Source organism: Syzygium oleosum, unplaced genomic scaffold (assembly GCF_021117445.2).
Source record: "Syzygium oleosum isolate NSW1041296 unplaced genomic scaffold, Sole_v2.1 Sole_v2.19, whole genome shotgun sequence".
Lineage (NCBI taxonomy): Eukaryota > Viridiplantae > Streptophyta > Magnoliopsida > Myrtales > Myrtaceae > Syzygium > Syzygium oleosum.
Window position 1 is genome coordinate 6519310 of NW_026607503.1, and position 6761 is coordinate 6526070.

The following is a 6761-nucleotide window of genomic DNA, read 5'->3' on the forward strand; positions in this document are numbered from 1 at the left end:
GGTCACCGGCCAAATGAAGAAGAAGAAGAAAAAAAAGAAAAAAAGAAAAGAAGAAAAAAAAAAAAAAATCAAAAAAATAATTAAAAATTCGAAATTTACACGTGGAAATGCCACATAGGACTGAGAAATTCGAAATATACACGTGCAAATGCCACGTAGATTAAAATTTTAATTAAAAAAGCCACGTATTAATTTGGCCGGAATTTCTCGCCGTTGGCACTTAAGTGATCCGAAACAAACTTTTGGCACTAAAGTGAGCGCTGTACACAAGTTTTGGCACTTCTAGTGTTCTTCTCCCTTTTTCATTCCGTACCTTTTTGGAAAATTTTGAGAAATATTCAAATGTTTCACTTTTATGAGCCAAAAAGAATACCCAAGTATATCTTGAATAATCGTCTACAATAACTAAACAGTATTTCTTACCTCCAAGATTTAGAGTTTGAGTAGGTCCAAAAATGTCCATATGAAGCAACTGCAAGGCTCGGTTAGTGCTTACATAATTTATTGATTTGAATGAACTTCTTACCTGCTTACCTTTGGAGCAAGCTGAACATAATTCTGTGCTTTTAAAATTTCGTTCTGGCAATCCTTTGACAAGTTTCTTGGAAGCTATTTTGGAAATTAATTTGACACTTACGTGTCCGAGCTTCCTGTGCCACTGATCAGATTCTTCTTTTATGGAAACGAGACATTGCAAGTCATCAGACTTTGTGTCTAGTAAGGTAGATGTTTCCATGTCTTCGACCCGTAATGTAAGGACCCGAGGTCTTTACTGTGTAATATTGTCCGCTTTGGGCCCACTGACTCTCACGGCTTTAAAACGCGTTACACAGAGTAGAGAACCCAAGCCTTATAAACTAGCCTAGGACTCCCCCCTATGCGATGTGGGACAAGAGACATGCCCCCCTTGCCATCCTAGAAGCCTGCCAGGAGCTGCTCCTTGTCCAGGCCCTCTGATCCTGACGACCACTCCCCGCCCTCGTCGGACCGGATCGTTACATTCTCCCCTCCTTCGAGCACAGCGTCCTCGCTGTGGCCCCACACGCGGTCGGGAGTCGGCTCTGATACCATTTGTAAGGACCCGGGGTCTATACTGTGTAATATTGTCCGCTTTGGGCCCACTGACCCTCACGGCTTTAAAATGCGTTACACAGAGTAGAGAACCCAAGCCTTATAAACTAGCCCAGGACTCCCCCCCTAAGTGATGTGGGACAAGAGACATGCCCCCCTTGCTATCCTAGAAGCCTGCCAGGAGCTGCTCCTTGTCCAGGCCCTCTGACCCCGGCGACCACTCCCCGCCCTCGTCGGACCGGGTCGTTACACGTAAATGCTTGCTTGTTATCCTTACTTATCCCAGAGCATTTGTTTTCTTGGAAAGTAATTCTGTAACCAATATCACATAATTGACTAATGCTAATTAAATTGAAATTCAAACCTTAAACAAGTGAGACTTCATTGATGATGAGATTGTCGATTCTGACAATTCCTTTGCCAATTATTTTTCCTTTGTTGTTGCCTCCAAAGGATACACTTCCTCCTTTAATTCTTTCTAACTTAATGAATTTTAGAGGATCTCTGGTCATGTGTCTTAAACAACCACTGTCAAGGTACCACTTGTTCTTTCTTTTCTTTGCTACCTGCAAAAGATAAGTAACTCACTTTTTCTTTGGTACCCATATTTTCTTGGGTCCATTTTGGTTAGGATCGGTCATTCTCAGGATATCTCTCTGAATAGGTCTCCAAACCTTTGGATAGTCACTCTTAAAGTGATTTGAATCACCGCAGTTTATGCATCTTTGTGAAGTTTTTTTTTTTTTTGGTAAAGAGCATCTTTGTGAAGTTTGACCATTGAATTTCACAAACTGTTTTTGAAAATGATTTCTGTAATCAAATTTAGAGGGTCTTTTCTTTAGTCTTTCTTTGACATTCGAAAAAGTATTTTTTAATTCATTTTTTTTTATTAAAACCTAGACCTGATTTATTATAATAAGGAATTTCAATCGACAAAATATGATGAAGATTTTTAGAACCCATTGAGAATTTCTTAGTTATATTAGACATGTCATTTTTCAAAAGTTCTTTTTCATTAGAGATGCGATCAAAACTTTCCTTAGAAATTTTTTTCAGATTAGAAATTTCCTTTTTCAGTGAATCATTTTCCTTTTCAAGAAAATCTTTATTTTTCTTGATAAGATTAAATTCTTTTTGCAAGAAATCAATCTTATCCTTTTGCGAAATATCTTGCTGTTTTAAAAGATTGTTTTCCTTTTTTAAACATTCGATTGATTCATCAATTTCCTTGTTTTGAGTCATATTTTTTAAAGACAAAATTTCTTTCTTCAATATAGAAATATTTTTGAAAGCAGTTTTGTTAACAGAGACTAATTCATCAATATAATTTGCAACTACTTCAGGAATATTTGAATTACTTACCTCATCTTCTTCATCAGAACTTGATTCTGAATCTGATTTTGCCATCAGACAAATATTGGCAAACTCTTGTTCGCTTTCTTCATCATCTGAATCACTCTATGTTTCAGCTTTGAAAGCCTTCTTATATTTTTCATATTTTCCTTTGTTCTTCTTGAGAAGGGGACATTTAGGCTTTATGTGTCCGTTCTTTTTGCAGTGGAAACATATCACATCTTTGTTTTCTTCGTTTTCGGCACTGGATCTCTTCTGAAAATTTAGCTTCTTGGCTTTTGATGGCTCAGAATTCTTGAATTGCTTCTTTGACTTATTCATCTTCACCTTTTTTGCCATCTTTCTCAGTTTCTTGACCATTAAAGCCAACTCTTCATCTTCATCTTCATCTTCATCCGAATCTATATCTGTGTCATCAGAATCAATGTTAGTTTTTAAAGCAATGGACTTTTTACCTTTGGGTTCTTCAATTTCTAAGAACTTTTCAGTTTCATAGGATTGAAGAGTTCCGATAAGTTCATCCATCGTGAATGGTCTGATTCGCTGAGTTTCTCGAATAGAGACTTTAATGTTGTTCCATTTTTTTGAAAGAGCTCTCAGCAGCTTGTTCACCTTCATAGGTTATGGAATGGGATTGTTTTGGAAATCAAGCCCATTTACTATCTCAGTGAATCTACTAAGCATCTCAGAGATTGTTTCATTTGATTTCTGAGTGACGGATTCGTACTGTCCAAGGAGAATATTGAGATTTGTCTCCTTGACTCTTTCTGTTCCTTCATGGACAAGCTTGAGACGATCCCAAATTTCTTTGGCAGTTTTAAGATTTGCAATTCGTTTGTATTCAACACTTGCTAGACCATTGTATATGGTCGTTCTGATCTTTGCATCCAGATGGATTCTTCTGGAAATTTCCTTGGCCGAGAGAGGTAAAACTTGAGGTTTAATTTGCTCTCTAACTCCTTCAGAAGAAGGTGTCTCATTTTGCCTTTTTGAAGTTTCTGGGGATTTTGTTTCATTTGAAATGATTCCATGTTCAACGATATCCCATATGTCTTGGTCTATTCCCAAGATGAATGTCTTCACCAGACACTGTATTCAGTTCCATTGAAGTAAGGCGGTCTGTTGTTGTGACCTGACTCAGCATTACTAGCCATCAAGAATCGTTAGCTCAGAAGTAAAATAACACTTCAAGAAAGAATGAGCACTAGGCTCTGATACCAATTGATACGGCTAGTGTTATCACCTAGAGGGGGGTGAATAGGTGATTTTACCAAAATTGTATGATTTAAACGTGCGGAATGAATATAGTCTAGGTCAACAACTCATATGATCAATATCAGATGGATTCGTATAACAAACTTATAAATAAATTGTTGTCAAATGATTACGTCTGATGATTAAGATGATGTTCTGATGAACTTGTTTGACAGATATGTGTACAGTATAATATCAGCAATAATAAATAAAAGTTTAGGGATAGAGAATACTGCACACAGATCTTTATAGTGGTTCGGCTTTATTGAGCCTACGTCCACTCTCCACGCTAGCAGCCCGTTGGCTGTATTTCACTATTGAATCACCAAAAGATTACAAGAGCTGTGCTTCCCAGATGATAGATAACACTCTCACGTACACTTTTTACACAAGTAATTTTCTTTCTAAAAAACACAACGTGGAAAACAGTAATCACAAGTGTGTAAGATCAAAGCTCTATTCAAACTTTGGAATTCTCGATTCTGGTTCTTGTTTCTTGTACGACGTTTGCACTGCTTTTATACTCCTCTACTTCCAATCTATCCGTTGGACAGTTTTCAGAGTATTGATCTCCAAATCAATTTGTTGGAGATTCTTCCCAAAATAGGATGCATAGCCGTTAGAAGAAAAACCATTATCTCCGAGTGATTTGATCGCCCATACAATCAAATTAAGGTTTCCATAAGTATAGTTCTTCATATTTGAGGAACGATCTTGTGATTACCAATTAGAATATCTTAAAATATCAATTTGATTATCCTGCATAAACATGCCAAAAATAACACTCATTAAATCTGACGAGTAATTTTGAGTCTAATGACAAAGTCCTTTCATCGACTAAGTCTGATAACTCAGCATTTACCTGCATCAAATAACTTAAGTGTAATTTTGGTCAGTAATAGATTGTTTTGTCATTCATCAAAACTCATTAGGGATTTTGCTCAACATCAGTTGACTACGGAGGTCCGGCTTCAGCCCATCTTAGAACCTCCAGGCTTTATCCAATGGGTCCTCTACCATCTTCGGTGCAAATTTGGACAGCCTTGCAAACTCTGCCTCATATTGGTCCACAGTCATTTGACCTTGACGAAGTCTCAAGAATTCAGCTATCTTTTGCTCCTGGGCACTTTCCGAGAAATACTTTCCATTGAAGGCCTCAGTAAAAGCAATCCAGTTCTTGGCCGTGTCAGTAGGGAAAACTCTACCCCGGGTGGCCTTCCACCAGTCATTTGCATTCCACTGAAGTTGATACACTGCCAGGGTCACTCTTTCTTCTTCTGTGCACCCCAGCAGCGCAAACGCTTTTTCCAACTCTTCGACCTAGAGGGAAGCAGTCTCAGGATCACCTTTCCCATCAAACTTATGAGGCTTTAGCTGTAAAAAACTATTCCACCAACTGATGTATCTGGCGATTTTCATTATTCCCATTGTTTCTAGGGTTCTCATTATTTCCGTTATTTCCATTAGCAACGTTGGCAGCGGCAACAGTGGCCTCTGTAGAGGCAGTAGTAGTAGCAGCACGCTCTTAGGTCTGTCAACCCATTAAAATTCCAACCTCCTCAAGTGCCCTCAATATTCCATCCACTCTGGGATCCTCTGCAACTGTAGCTCACGGACCCAATCGGCCTCTTGTCCCTTTTCCTCGGGTGCTCAATCTTACAAGGTTCTCACCACTCACCTACCTGCTATAATTCCATCCAGGAATTAGAGACCTAGGCCAACTATTCAAGTCTATAGTCCTAGACAGTGAATCACAACAACAATTCTCAAAACAGGCAACCATCCACAAGCAGCACAAGGTCACAACCAACATGGTTCATGCACTTACCTCAAGTCCTGCCGCACCTGCAGTTCAAATGTTATAGCATAGAATCATCTAGCAATCACAAACAGATACCCATTGAACATTCATAGCACAACTTATACATGCGTTTTGCGAAGGTCTCCCTAACTAACTATCCCAAAGGTCAACGCTCCTTATCACTCCAGGCGTCGACCAACTTGGATCGAGCTTACCTTGCTTTAATACCAAATCAATGGGGATATCACGCCCCGAACCCGGCATGCGCGCAACAACCCGCTTAGGTCGGTAATAGTATGACGTCCCAGGACTCGTCGCCGACCCAGAGAAACACTAATGATCATGCACCAGTGGAAACGAAATCAAACACCCTATACAACAATTCAATTACACGGGATAGTAGGGAACTCGCTTGAACACATAACGACAAACATGTTCATACACTTGGCATACTTACAATATTTATTTACACAACCTTACACTAGGCCACTAACATCAAACCACGTTCATCAAAAAGAGGTGGTGGTTGGGTAGCCTAACTTTACTACCAAAAGGAGTACACAACAGACGGGAGCATTAAACCTATCTTCAATCTCCGTGGTACTCTGGCGGCGTCCCGGGGTCTTCCATAACGTCATGAGGCTCAGGGGTCTGAAAGGTTTATAATCAACTATGAGAACAAGTCTCAACAAGCGAACAACCTAAGCCCCGCATAGGCCAACGCGTACTCCCGGACAAGTCTAAGCACGAGATTCAAACAATCAACATGCTATGACAAACACAGACATCCCTTCCTCATCTCGGAACATGCATAAGCCCTGCATGTTAGTCAAATTGCAATAATGCAGCAATAACTCGTGGACACGTACAATCCCTGGTATGACTTACACATGCATGTATGCCAGCAATAATCCGAACATGATCACATCTCAATCTCGATACACTGCATGCACCAATACACAACACACACCCGCTCTTCCATTCAGATTATTCACGACCCGCATAACACGCATCAGGCCCGTGGCACAACCCGCGTAAAACGCATTAGGCTGGCAGTCTTCCGGCTTAACCGGGCATTGTCCCGCATAACACGCCTCAGGACGGGTTCAATCCCCGCGTAAAGACGCATAAGGGCTTAAGTGATCATACGTACACTCCGTCACATAATTTATTATCTTTTCCCCGCGTAAAGACGCATCAGGGCACTTAGGTGATCACACACGCCACATGACCCATTCAATTCCATGTCATTCATGCGCTCGAACATCACTCAAATGTGCTC